This window comes from Megalobrama amblycephala, linkage group LG2 (genome assembly GCF_018812025.1).
Source record: "Megalobrama amblycephala isolate DHTTF-2021 linkage group LG2, ASM1881202v1, whole genome shotgun sequence".
NCBI classification, from domain to species: domain Eukaryota; kingdom Metazoa; phylum Chordata; class Actinopteri; order Cypriniformes; family Xenocyprididae; genus Megalobrama; species Megalobrama amblycephala.
Genome location: NC_063045.1, coordinates 46,264,897 through 46,280,612, shown reverse-complemented (window position 1 = coordinate 46,280,612; position 15,716 = coordinate 46,264,897).

Sequence of the window (15,716 nt, the reverse complement as noted above, 5' to 3'; positions counted from 1 at the left end):
TCAAAAAAATAAAAATAAAAATTCTTACTGACCCCAAACTTTTGAACGGTAGTGTAAAATGTTACAAAAGCTTTGTATTTTAGATAAATGCTGTTCTTTTGAACTTTCTATTCATCAAGGAATCCTGAAAAAAAAAGTACACAACTGTTTTCAACATTGATAATAATGACAAATGTTTCTTGAGGAACTAATCATCATATTAGAATGATTTCTGAAGAATCATGTGACACTGAAGACTGGAGTAATGATGCTGAAAATTCAGCTTTGCCAACACGAGAATAAATTACTGTAAAATATATTCAAATAGAAAACAGTTATTTTAAATTCTAATAATTTTTCACAATATTACTGTTTTTACTGTATTTTGAATTAAATAAATTGGTGAGCAGACAAAACTTCTTTTAAAAACATTAAAAATCGTACCGATCCCAAACTTTTGAGCGGTAGTGTATATTTTAAAGAACATTCAAAAATAACAATTTCATAACTTAATGGGAACATTTGCGAAACATTCTTAGAACATATTTTGGTTAGCCTGGCAATAACTTACTTCGAAATGACACAATGTTATTTTATGGGTGAATGTTTTTTCTTGAATAAATTATTCCTTTTTTTTTTGCATTCTTGCGTGTATAATGACCATATTTACTGGATTTAGGAGCCCTTTTCACAGAACAGAAAACAACGTAGGCTCTCGAGACCTGTTTCAGCAAGATGCATTAAAAGCAGTCAAAGAAAAGCATTTGTGAACCGGCTCTTAAATGGTCATTTAACAGGTAACTAAAATTAGCATATTAGTGTCAAGACTATTTTTTGTGTTGTAAGCAACATTAGATGCAGTTAATAAAGCATATTCAATGCATGTAGTGCTTCTGTAATAAGAAGACCATACAGATTATACATCTGCACAATGCGAACCATCTTTAAAGATGTAAAGAAAAATGTTATATATTTAAAAATGTTAAATGTGGTTTTGTGAATGTGTGCGGTGTTTTATGCATTTGTTGTCTCTCATACACACATGGAGATAAAGGAGCAGGTGGGCCAATGTGTGTGTTCTATATTTTATGTATTGTTGCCACATCATAAGACTGTGTGTGAGACCTCTGACCACAACAAACTCACTTGAAGTTTGTGATCATTAGATGTTTTTTGGAGTGTGTCTACCAGCTCTACATCTGTTGTATGTCCCATCATGCTTAGTAAATTGACAGGCCTCAACCCCCCCCCAACCCTGTCTTTATCCCACTCACAAAAAAAAAAAAAAAAAAACTTAATTACCCCAGAAACAGAGACCCACATCAGAGGAACCCTATGTGTGAAACCAAAACTGGGAACAATCCATTGTGATTTAGGGGGGAAAAAAGAATGAAAGCATGGGACTCGTAAAATGGCCACCTTTATGGTTTTTATGGGATCTGTGGAGATCACCCAAAAGCTTGCAAGCACAAGAGACTACAGTGTGGGAGATCTGAATATTTTCTTACGGAAATTGCAGTTTTGTGTAATATTTAGAAATGGTATGAAATTTATTCTGAAATACAAGTCATCATAATTGACTGGTACAAAGGAAATACTTATCTGTGTTTCGTTTCATACTGGTTTGTGGGTTTAATTCATGATTCAAGAGTGGATATCATCGTCAGATCCAAGTTCTACATCTCAAACCTTTTATCTGACAGCTGTGAACAATTATGTTCAAATCTGACATGTCGAAATGTTTTTCAGCTATTATTTCCGGCACATGACTCTACACAGGCACAGATCGGTGTTGTTATTGGTAACTAAAACTGAAATGATTAAAAATCATTTTCATTGAAATAAAGCTGAAATTAAATGAAATATAAATATTAGAACTTAAAATAAATTAGTTTAAGAACTAAAATTGCTAAAACTGAAATAAAAATAAATGAAAGCTATATAGAAAAATAAAAAAGTAATAAGATGATGAAAGCACGTCAATTTTGTGAAATGGTTTATAAGGTGTGTTGAAAGTTTCCAAAATAGTACTAAATTTTTTTTGGTAGCTAAACCTATTCAATAAATGAACATGCAGAGGGCAGGAGATGTGTAAAACTTTGCAAATAAACTCTGTTCTATGTCCTTACATTAATATTATTATTATTATAACATTACAGAAACATCCAGATGGATGAGGAAAGTTCTGCACAGCCCTGTCCATCCATATGCTGCCCATATTTAACTACACAGTGTGTGAATATACAGCACAACTTCCTCATTCCTCATTAGCTGCCATGTTTCTAACAATTCCCTGTCTTTTGTTCTATGTTTCAACTTTTTCTTTCACAGAGGGAGAGGAAATGAAGAGATTTAGAGCTGCAGTTGTATCTTTCTCTGACCTAGCCAATCTAGCATGAGAATAATAGCAGAACATCAGGTCAGTTCAAGGTAATGTGGTCAGTGTCCTTCACACCTACTATGATGAACAAATAACTGATTTGAGAAAAAAAGAAAAATAGCTGATGTGTGTCTGTAGCCACAACTGATGGTTTGAGGATATCCAGAATTTAATATGAGTGTCCTTATAATCTTCCTTTTTTCAACTTCAAGTAACTACTTTTATTTTAAAGGTGCCGTAGAACGTCTTTTCAAAAGATGTAATATAAGTCTAAGGTGTCCCCTGAATGTGTCTGTGAAGTTTCAGCTTAAAATACCCCATAGATTTTTTTTAATTAATTTTTTTAACTGCCTATTTTGGGGCATCATTAACTATGCACCGATTCAGGCTGCGCGGCCCCTTTAAATCTCTCGCTCCCTGGCCATTTTTCGCTATTGTCCTTGCTTGCTTACCTAGTCTGATGATTCAGCTGTGCACATCCAGACGTTAATACTGGCTGCCCTTGTCTAATGCCTTGAACATGGGCTGGCATATGCAAATATTGGGGTCATACATATTAATGTATGACCCCATACATTAATATGTTATGTTGAGATTCGCCTGTTTTCCGGAGGTCTTTTAAACAAATGAGATTTATATAAGAAGGAGGAAGCAATGGAGTTTGAAACTCAGCATATGTGACCAGTCACGGAAAGTAGGGACACAAGTCGGTTTTGGGGCATTTTGAGTTATTCACAGATTCTGAAAGTGCAGTCTCCAAGCTTTCCAACGATGTGTGACACATGGAAATCTGATAATATTTGGAGAAGTTGTGGCCATTTGAAGGTAGGCAATCAAGAAAGCTCAAGAGGGAGAAAAACCCCTTTAAAGTTTGTGCAGTTCTCACCTGTTCTCACCTGCTGGGAGTGACAATAGGGCTCATTTACATCTCATTTAGATAAGCCATACCCCCTGTAAAGCTGCATGGACCGCATACTATTAATAATAAAGGTTAATGTGCATTGTAAATGTCAGTAATTTTTTTTTTTTACTTTTATAAAAATGATTTAGAGGCTGAAATATGTGACTTTTTTGTCAAAACTCTATTTGAACTTGTGCATTGTAGATAACATGTTGCAAGACACTCCTTTAAAATCTGCCCATCATTTTTAATGTTATTATTTTAATGTTTATGTAAAGAAAAAGTACATATTGATGCTAATTTTATTTTTTATTTGCTGGTTTTCCACATAAAACTTGGTGAATTTACTTTTTGAACAGGATTCTGTGATAACCGTGATCATTTTGGTCACTAATCATGAAATGAAATGTTCTCACCTGAGAAGCCTGTTTAAGAAGAATAGGCAATCCAGGAAATAACTGGACTAACAGAGGCCAGAGATCGCTAACTATGGCTATTCAAAACACTTTTCAAGACAATAAATACACGATTGAGGCGATGAATGCATGTATTGACTGAATTTGCATCTGAATAGCGCTGGCTCCGTGGGCGTGGCCGCATTAGCGGATAATGAGCTGAATCACGGACTTCTGACATGGCTCTCTTTTCATACAGATTACATAAACACAGAAGGTTTGTTTTCGATTTGACTTACACATTTTAAAACTTGACATTTCAACGTTTTTTCAGACATAAGTATAATTTTTTTATGATTAGTATTCACTAAGTTACAGTTCATTTTCTGAGAACTATCAGATTGGACTTCGTTCAGAGGGAGATGAGAGATCACGCATCATGTTAGTTTTCTTTATTTTTCAAAAAGCACAACATTTTGTTTTTACTCTGAGTGTACACAAATAAAAGAAGACATTCTATAGTTTCAATTGATATATATTACTTATGTCTCTATGACAAAATATGATGGAGTATTTTAAGTCTGTTTTGCTGCAATGTGAAAAAAAACCTGCAAAACGCGCCGGCGCGTTACCCGACTCCAGAGAGGTAATGTCTTATTATGCCGCTTTCATCGTCGCTCAGATCGTCTTCAGAATCAGTGAGCGCTTGTTCATAAGCATCCGGCTTGTCAAAGAAGTACTTCAAAACATTTTCGGTGTAACGGCCACGGTTCTTCATTGAATTTTGATATCAGCTAGAGCCGGCCAGAGCGCTGCATAATAAGTAGCCACGCTTCCCAGTATGGAAATACACACAGACAATGACACACCCCTACTGCGTGCTAGAATCTCCGAAAAAACAAGCCGATTTTGACCTCAAAATGTACGCTTTTAAATATACCAATACTGCTATCTCAAACACGGAAAGGCTTCTTCATGATCTCAACTAACAGATTCTGCAAAAAAACGAAAATCACCAATTTTGAAAAAAAATGCTTCTTTCTCATTTTGCTCGAGAGTTGTGCTGCCGACTTGTGTCCCTGGATTCCGTGACGGGTCACATATGTCTTTTCCATGTACTGAACTCTTGTTATTCAACTATGCTGAGGTAAATTACATTTTTGATTCTAGGGCACCTTTAAAGTCACCATGAAAAAAGTCACCATTCATAATTGACCATTCTTGTTTTTTATGGCATATTGCAGTAATCTCTTGCAGCAACTTCTCTTCTCTGATGATGTGTTTACTGGCATGAGGGCGGGACAACCTGTCACTCACATGAGATCACAGTAACAGCAAACCACACCCATCCAATCAATTCCTGATGGACAAATTCAAGTCCTGCCCTACTTTTTTTTTCTCGTTTGAGAGACTGTTTCTCTTTAAGAGAAGAAAATATAGTGAATAGGGAAGAAAAAACTATCGCAACTTCCCTTTTATGCCAACTTTAAAGCAGAAAATCGGTTAAAAACTCACATTTTAGGTAAGAGTGTAATTTCTGTTATAGCATTAAATACCTTAATTTATTAATTAACTAAAAACTGCTATTCTATGAGTTGGAAACTCTAATTTTCTTCTGGGTTTTAGATCTACAAACTGAACAGTTTCATAGTGAGGCTTCTCAATCACTTTCAATAGACCTCTGTTTTACACTAAGTGACAGACGGACACCAGATGTTAGAATCCTCCATCTATGGACTTGATAAAACTGTGCATATTATTAAAAATGATATTTTAATACACATTATTGGTTTTTCTTTCACTGCAAGAGGCATCTGGTGTTTAGCGGTGAAGCAGGATTGATCTTGCATGTTGACCGCATTAAATAATTCAGCTTTCTGCTCTTTGCTCACAATGAGAAACATTCAAGAGAATCTCATGGCAGTGTTTGTATTCATTTAGTCATGTTCTGTGGCACTGTGTTTGGAAATTTGATTTAAAACCCTGACGACATTGAGGGTTTGACCAGGGGTGTCATGCACTTATTTATAGACATGACCATGAAAAGACATGACCAAAGACCAAATCAACAATTTTTAAACAACTAAGTAAGAGTAAAATGTGTTAGTCTCATTAAGACCTATAATTTTAGCATACACAATTTATATGAATTGTATTTATAATGAGTTTGTGAGTTATTTCTTCTCAGTCGTGTTTTTAAAAAGCACCTACTTATGTTGAACTAATTTATAGTTCCGGTACCATTTACAGTTTGACAATGAACATCCAAAACTGAATATAAAACCAGGGTGTGCTTCTGTTACTGGATGCTGGCAATCAGTATCTACTCCCCAGTCATTCCCAGAGTGCAGTGCTTGAACTGACCGAACCCTTGCGAGCCTCAACGTTGCCATGGGTCTCCAACAGTCACGTTTAATCTTGATCGAGCTCTCTTTGTTTGTTATTTTTTGCCAGGGACTTCCAGCCTTGCCATAGAAACCCGATCTTACGTGGTTTCTGGTCTAATACATAGTCGAATATCACTAAAATAGTCCATTGCATGATAATTACAGAGGCCGCAAATCAGAGGTCCCTGTGATGTGGACGGCTAGCCAACCTCTAAGTGGTACAGCAGATCTCCCAAATATTAAACCACTACCTTGCTTTTCCATCCTGGGCTATCTGTGTGTAGTGATGGGAAACACAGTGGTGTATCAATGTGACTTTTGACTCTCGCCTGCTCATGAAGAAGCCAACAAACAGACCCACACTCTTCCACAGTTTAGCTCACCAAACACTCTCCATCTTCACTGATGTGGCGACGGGGATAATAATTATTAGAATTATAGAAATATAATAGCTGGTTGTATTTGTACCATGTATGTGCCAAGAAGGGGGACCAAAATGTACCGTAACCTCTAACAATCATAGAGAAGCACAGCCAACCAGTGGTTGTATTTGAACTGAATTTAACGGCTGCATGTGTCACAGATGTTGGCTGCAGTATTACACTCTGTTAAGGACAAACTGTGACAGGAAAATTAATTTAGAATCTGTTGTGAGAATTTCCAGGCTAATGTTAATAGCTTTGTTGCTATTTTGCTTCCTTATTATATGTTTTCCCAGGGTTTTCTAAGAAGATGCGCTGGGCATCACTAAACGAAAGACGTGAGATTCTGTTTCCCAGAGCTACAAGTTGTCCAACTGAGTAAAATAACTGAACAAATGTTTCTAGATGTTATTAAAAATATATATTTTGAGGTCGAAGCTTAAGCATTTTTTCATATCTTTATGTTAGTATCTGTTTTTAAAGCTCAGTCATTGACCAGCTAACTTGCATAACCAGAGCTTTAAAGCATACAAAATGTATTTTGTGGTTTTCTTATTTATTCTTTCATTATGAAATGTACTTAGATTTAACAAATTTGCCTTTTTGAACCTATGTTTATAAGCAAATGCATTTGTCCAAATATTTAGTCTGATTGTTCTGAATGAGGCATAAAATCCATTGACTAGATAACTGAGGAGATCTTACTGTATCTACAGTGAATGGCCTATTTACATTCTTTTCCGTCCACCCTGCTCTACGGTCTAACAAATCTTCTCTGTCAAGGGCGTACTTGAATGATGAAACAAAAGTAAACATCTGTTGGAGTCTGAACACTTTAACTGGATCTCACAGTAGACTGTGAAGAGACGTGTTGTTTTTACTCCTTTTTGGTTGCTTGCAGCTGTTTTACTGTAAACTTACCATGCATAACATGGTGTTTTAAATTTCTGCTGTAGGTTGTGTCATAGCTTTAGACCTTTTTCTTCTGTGTAAAATACATAAACATGCTTATATAGAAAGTTCCCAGATTTATAAATATATTTCAATTTAAATAAATGCTTTGAGTTTAGGAAAAAGCACAGAGTTGACAAACAATGCATTCATGGTACATTTTATTAGTTGTGTGTTCCTTGTAAATCAGACGACTTTGCTGAGATGAGTGATCTCAATCTCACAAATAGATGATGACGTGTCCTTTTAATAGACCTGTTTTGGGAGCCAAGTCACCCTGCAGTCCAGCAGCCGGGTGAGTTATCACGTTTTCAAAATGTTTCTTGACTGAAATCCAGCACCATTTCAAGTTCCTTGTTGTTTTTCAAAAGCATGTGATTCTTTTTAAAGCACTTTTCATTGTTCCCACAAAATACTCAAATTTGGGTTTTCATAATTGGTCATTGTCGTTACATGTTTACATAATTAGTTGTTGTTCCATTAAGTGAATGCAAGCTACTTATTTGCATGTTCACAAACAGATTTGAAAACGGGTTGTGGGGATGGGAATTTGATTCATCTCAGTGACTCAAATCTTTTGAATCTGTTTAGCAAAAAGATTTTTTCAGAATCATTCAGTGACTCATTCACTAAGGGTATGTTTACACAACAACGATGTACTTGAAATGGAAGCGTTTTTTGCGTACAGACGACAAGTTTGTCAAAACGATACCGTTCACATGGTTCTGCGAAAACTATTAAAACGCTGTATTATGCATGCCAGGCCAGTAGTTGGCGATGTCACTTTGTAAAGAAAAACTACGTGTCTATTGAACACGTAATACACATGCGCATGATGTCACCGTTTTCAAAATTTGCATTTTTGTAGTTTTTTTTGTTTTAAAGCTTTCTGTTTTTAGGCTGGAAAACGTATGCGTTTTGGCCCATCATTTACATGACAACATCGGTTTGTGGCCTGAAAATGGGTTGCAAAGTGCAAGTTTTTGAAAACAATACCGTTATTGTCTCCGTGTGAACTACAAAAATGCCTGGATGCACGAGTGATGAATCTGTGGTTCTTGCGGAAGCTCAAACCAGAGCCATGCGTAACATATGCAAATGAATCTCATTGGTTCTCGCACATCAAGAAAGCATGGTTGAGCTTCCATTTGCCATATCTGATGATATCTTGATGAACATTTATTTGTGAAATTAATGTTCTAAATTAAATGTTCATCATGTAAAGCTATCCAGTATCTTCAGTAAATTTTGACTAAAACCGCTCAATTCATATGGATTAGTTTTATGAACTCTTTTTTCTCTTTATGTACTTTTTGTAGTGTCAAAGTGGTAGTTGCGTGGACTGTCAATGGAGGGGCAGAAATCTCTCTGATTACATTAAAAATGTATTCATTCCGAAAGGTGAACTAAAGTCTTATGGGTCTGGAACAACATGGGGGTGAGTAAATGATGACAGAATTTTATTTTTTGTGTGAACTAACCCTTTAGGAATGGTATAAAAGCAGCTTTAAAGTCACTATAGTCTGGTAAGAATTTTAATCTAACAAGTGTCCATGTGCAGGATAGAGAAAACCCTCCATGTGCTGTCCAACACAAATGTTCTTCACTGTCTTTCAAGTTTTCCGGCCAAACAGATACTCTCACTGAGACCTCTTCATGGCTCACACATCCTTCCTGAAGTTCAAAGGCCAGGCACTACTGTTGGAAATGGATGAGCTGAATGATTTGGCCTCCTGCATGAACGGAAGCTGTAGCAGAATCATTTCCACCATTCCTGGGGTCGAAGGACAAACATCTTTATCACCGAGGCACAACAATCTCCATAACAATAAACAGGAAGCAGGTGAGATATCCATTTGCGTATTTTCTGGCACTTGACCTTCCCATCTTTCCTTTTTTTTGGTAATTCGCCATTTAACTTGCCAAAGCTGAGAGAATGGCTGAGGTGGAGGATGACTTTAGCAATGCTGATTGCTTTTTCAGTGGATCCTAAAATCTCATTTATATGCTTAATGGCAAGAATAGGCTCATAAAAGGGGGGAAATAAGGGCCCGTGGATATGACCCCTGCGTGTGACCTTGCAGGACCTTGTAGAGTCTGGATCTGCTTCTTACAGAGTTCTGTTTTACTCTTGGACTGATAAGAAACGATTAATGCTGATAAGAAAACAGCAACACAATACTGGAAGGGTGAACTTTTAGTGTATGATGCCAAAACTGCATACAGTCTTTGTGTTCGTGATACACACATCCACTTTTTTGCTCACACACAATCACTGATAAATCATGCCACGTCATCAACACACATTTCTCATACACACACTACTGTACATGCACAAACATACACTAATATGCTAGTTCTAGTGTAATGTTGAGTGACTAGGCACAATGCAAAGGAAAGGCCAAGTGTTGTCCAGAGTTTCTTTCTTTCCCACGATGCTTTTCACAGTCAGGGCACCACAAGGAAGGAAGCTGACGGTGAGGTTTGTCGCCTTGGCAGAGGCGGCCATGTTGCTCTCCCCATGCACACTGTTGGACATAAAATAACTCATAGGAAGTTCTCAGGATTTTGCACTTCCTGTTTTCAAAAAGGCCATTTTGACATACAATACAGGGCAGTACAGTGATTTCAAAGAATTGCTTATGAAAAGCTTCACTAATCTAAAACTGTTACACTAGTCTTTCAATATTTTGATTCATATTTGTATACTACCACTCAAAAGTTTTTGAAAGAAATTTTATAAAGCAAAGATAAAGACTTAATTTTAACATTATTACAAAAAATTCTGTTTCAAATAAAGTTTTTTGATGGGCCGATTTCAAAATACTGCTTCGGAGCTTTGCGAATTGAATCAGTGACTCGGAGCGCCAAAGTCACGTGATTTCAGCAGTTTAGCCGTTCGATAGGAGATCCGAGTCACTGATTCAATTCGCAAAGCTCCGAAGCAGTATTTTAAAATCGGCCCATCATTATATTGTTGAAAAATCGTTATTTTGGGGTTTTTTTGGCGCACAAAAAAGTATTCTCACTTTATAATATTAAGGCAGAACGACTAAACTCGCAACTGTTTTAAATATGTTTTTAGTACCTTTATGGATTTTGAGAGAGGAAATCATTGCTTTGAATGCAGGCCTCACTGAGCCATCGGATTTAATCAAAAATATCTTAATTTGTGTTCCGAAGATGAACGAAGGCCTTACGGGTGTGGAACGACATGATAAATTACATTATTTTCATTTCTGGGTGAACTAACCCTTTAACTAAAGAACCTTATTGTAAAGTGTTACCAGTTTTTTTGTTACTTTCTATTCATCAAAGAATCCTAAAAATGTATGAAAGTTTTTTCAACATTGATAATAATAAGAAATGTTTCTTAAGCACAAAATCAGCTTATTAGAATGATTTCGTAAGGACACTGAAGACTTCAGCTTTGCCATCACAGGAATAAATGTCATTTTAAAATATATTAAAAAAAATTTTTTTTTAATTGTATATATATATACAGAGAGAGGGAGAGAGTCAGAGAAAGATATACATAATTTAGAAATTTTATAATACTTCATAATAAAACCAATGTTTCTGAAGTTAAACTTTAGCCACATGTGAAAAATCTCACATCATTCAACCCTCAAACCAAAAATACCATAAAATATGAGTGCATACTCACAACCATATATAGCGGTTAACTACATATCCATCAATATTTCTGCACAGGAGTGAGAAACGGATACAAATGAAATCCAAAGTCAATGAACAAATATCCGCAGTGTAGTGTATTTTGGACTGACAGAATCACCCATAAGCTTCTTTTCAAGAGATCTGTGATTTAAAAGCTGCTGCTTAATAAAATATGTCAGTATCTGCACAATGGAACAAATATCCCTACATTTTTTTTTCAATCCGAATGAATCTGATCGACTCTTTACACATCTATAAAGAGCCTATTGAATAACATTTAACTGCTACATTACTGGATTCTGAAGATGCTACTTTACCTGGTTCATAAACTCCTTATGCTTTCCTTATTCTCTATTATATCAGTCTCCTTCGCACCACTTGAGACCTTGAAGATCTTCTCATTAAACACACAGCCCAGCCTTAATTACATCATCTCTCTAAAATTATAAGCAATAAGAGAGGAAAAACGCCAACAAAGAGCTCATTGCTTGATTTTGATTCTTTTTATGTGCACATTTACACACACACACACACACACATAATCACAACAATTTGCACAAAGGCTGGAAAGCCGTTATCGAAAATCAGACGTTTTTCACTTTGAAATGATTTTATTAGCAAAACCTATTCGAGTTGACAGATAAGACACAAATGTTTTCCTGATTTCCTGCTTGACATATGAATTTTTCAAGATGTTGTGTTGAAATAAATCTTTCAGGGTTTGAAGAAAAACAACTGTCAAAGGCTGAATTTATTGAACTTGTCAAAAACTCTGAAACTGGTGAAATTCCAAGGTTTCTGAAACACTCTAAATGTGCATATTAAATCCATTAATAGATTATGAGAAGTAAATTATTTCATGTGTGGTGTGGCTACAGTAAAAGCCTTGAGTTTGCTATATTTTGCCTGACAAAAATAAACTTATATAGCCTACTCTGACTTAATGGTGCATTAAATTCCTCCTGGGAAGTTTGTATTCATGAGTTGGGATGTCGTAATTACAATTTCAGGTGCATTCAAATCACTTTGGTAAGAGCAAGAAAGCGATGTACTGTTTCTCTACTTGTACTGTGCTTCTACAAAATGATGAATATAGAATGTGCATTAGGTTTTTATTCAATTTATGAAGTTTCTGTAAATTGAATTGTTATATATTGTGCAACACTATGGTGTTTTGTACATGTAACTTAGGGGCCGCTTTCACTACACAGTTTTCAACTAAAAATCAAAAGCTTTTATGTGTTTTGGCCATTCATTTACACTTTTGAAAGTTGAAAGGGTTTCAAAGTGCACGTTTTTGAAAAAGACACTGTTCCATGCCATGCAAACTAGAAAAATGCAAATTTGTGTAACTGGTGACTTCATGTGCATGTCTATTTTGTGTTCAGTCTATAGGTGCGCAGTATTACAAGTAACATCGCCACCTACTGGCCTGGCTTGCATAATACAGCATTTTCAATCATTTTCACTGGCTTAAAGAAAGTGTTCATGCCACCTCGTAATTCCTGTAATTACGAGATTCTAGCTTGTAAAAAGTGTTCACGTCCTCGTAGAGCTCGTAATTACAGCTTGTAGGATGGGAGTTTTTTTGAAAGCTCCCACGTCTACCACGTGGCCGCTGTACCACCTGACCACTGTAGATTAATTTATTAGGTGTTGATAGTGGTGCCATAGAAACGCATAATTCCCAGTCCGAGGACGTGAACAGCTCCGTATATATTGTCATGTGTTGTCATCTCAAGATTCCGGTAAATACGAGGTGGTGTCAACGCAGCAAATGTTCAGAGTTTCCCACGTTTACAATTACGGCCTTGATCATGTGAGTTCAACTCGTAAATACAATCTTTCTGACATGACTTGAACGCACCATAACTTAAAAGGTTAGTTCACCCAAAAATGAAAATTCTGTCATTAATTACTCACCCTCATGTCATTTCAAACCTGTAAGACTTTCGTTCATCTTTGGAACACAAATGAATCTCTTCAATGAAATCTGAGAGCTTTTTGTCCCTCCATTGACAGCTAAGCAACTACTACTTTGACGCTTCAAAAAGTTCATAAAAAGATCGTAAAACTAATTCATATGAATTCAGTGGTTTAGTCCAAATCTTCTGAAGAGACTCCATTCGCTTTACTGTATATGATGAACAGATTTAATTTAGGCTTTTAATCTTATGGGTTTGGAACGACATGCGGGTGATAAATGACAGAATTTTCAATTTTGGGTGAACTAACCCTTTAATGGGCTCTCATTGTCTTTATAGTCCAAAATCTGAACACTGTAGAGAATAACTGTAAAGGCAGCTATGACATTGTGAAAAAAGACATCATTTCCTCTCCTCACATTATGGAGGGTGACCTCATCCTTTATGTTTTAGGGAAGAAAGTGTGAACTAGAACTGCAGCAGACTTTTGGCTGGAGATGTAATGTTGATTGAAAGAATAAGGAAATTATTCAGAGTTTGAATAAATATTTCCATAAAAACATAGTTACTAAAATGTTTTCCTATGTAAAATGTATAAATGTCCACAATTTCAAGTATGACACACATCAGAAATGGCTCTGTCCAAGCCAGTGAAAAGTCTGTTAGGACAGCCAAACTCAGCCTTGTGTGAATGGTGCTGGCACCTTAGACAGAAACCCTTATTAACTCTAAATGAGCCATGACAAAATGACCTCACAGTGATTGGACTCACCATAGCTAGGACATTAAGCTCAAAGATTAAGATGGCTTGAGCAGAAGACTTTCACAAAGTTTCAGGTACTCGTGTCCCTTTTCTCCAAAAGATAACAACAGCACTGGTTGTAAATCAGCAATGGAAAAACTTCAAACAGTATAACAATATACAATACAGCTCCACATGCGTAGGTTTAACTCTGCGAGATTACATTTAAATTAAGTTTGTGTTTTAGTATGGCTGGGAATTTGCATGAGCCTCTCTATTAGCTAAATTGGATAGCATCTAGACATAAAATCAGAGAAATAGTGAGGCTGATATGTGAAGGTTATGAACAGAAGCCTAAACCTTGTGGGGAGCCTCTCCCCAAACGCTCGCACACGAGAAACGCAACGTCACCATCTGCTAACACTTAGGAGCGTGTATCATGAGTTCTGTGGTCTTTTTACAACAGAATGGCACTGCAAAGAAATTTACATATAAGATGATTGAATGCTGATTCCACCTCATGGTTTATAAAGGACCTAAATATTTATGCCCAATATTCAGAATATAATTCTGGAGAAAATGGAGAACAACGAATGTGATATTTACAGTAAGACTAACACAAATTGTACCTTTTACATTCAAAGGTTTGAGTTGTTTAACACGGAAAGACTGTTCTCTTTTGCAGGTTTGTATTCAGGCAGCAACCCATCTCTCTACTTAACGCTTGGGTGCAGTTGGAGGGGGGTTGACCTGAAACCCAGGTTGATAAATGACCTTGCTGTCAGACCGTTCTCCTGGTGCTGCTGTGCACTTAGACTCCATCAGTCTGTGGGGTGTACGCCCACGCTCCCTATACTACAAATAATGCCCAGCAAGGACTAGTAGACATTTTTTGATGTCCACTCACAGACATTAAATAATATTCAATGCTAATTTATTCAAAATCATTAAAAATCTCTACAACTACTATCAATGAATTCTAGGCTTTCACATTCCCAACCTTTTTTTTTGTATGCCCAAAGCCCCAAACCTCCAATATGTTCCTCTTAATTCATATTATACTGTTTATAATTTAGCATCTTCAGTAATATTATTAAAATGCCCATTATTATACATTAAATGCACATATACAGCCATACCGCAAGGTTACTTGTGTGATATTGCTCATATAAAAAAAAAAAAAAAAAAAAAAAAATATATATATATATATATATATATATATATATATATATATATATATATATATATATATTTTTTTTTTTTTTTTTTTTTTTTTATATGAGCAATATCACACAAGTAACCTTGCGGTATGGCTGTATATGTGCATTTAATGTATATATATATACATATATACATATATATTTATATATACATATATATTTATATATACATATATATATGGTACGAGAGGCTGTGTCCTTATATTCAGTGAAATTAGTCACGGCTGAAGGATTTAACTCAGAGTTGAGAAGGACGCAATACTAATGCAATACTAGAAATTGCAAAGTTAAAGCATGACCAAGGGACGAAAATGCTCATTGGGTCAGCGGGGTCAGCAAAAACAGGTGGAAAAGAAAAGACACGTTACTGCAAAATAATTAAGAATTATGTGTGAAACCATCAGGAACCCTTTAGTCTCCAGCGCCACCATTTTCCAGAACTGCAACCTACCTGGAGTCTCCAGAAGTGCAAGGTCTCAGGATCTCAGAGACTTAGGTTAGCTAAAGAATCCTAAAAAATGACCCGCACTTGATAAGAATCACAAGCTGAAGTGTTATAAAATACATGAAGACTGGGTTTTTATAGGCCTTATAACCGACAGCTTGAGAGTGACTCCTGAAGGACCAGCACCACATCCTCTTGTACCACTGTTTGAAGAATTTATCTTCCAGAATCTGGCAGTAAGTTTTGGAAGATCATTTTTAGTCCATCTCTGCAAGACAGACATTTCAGGAT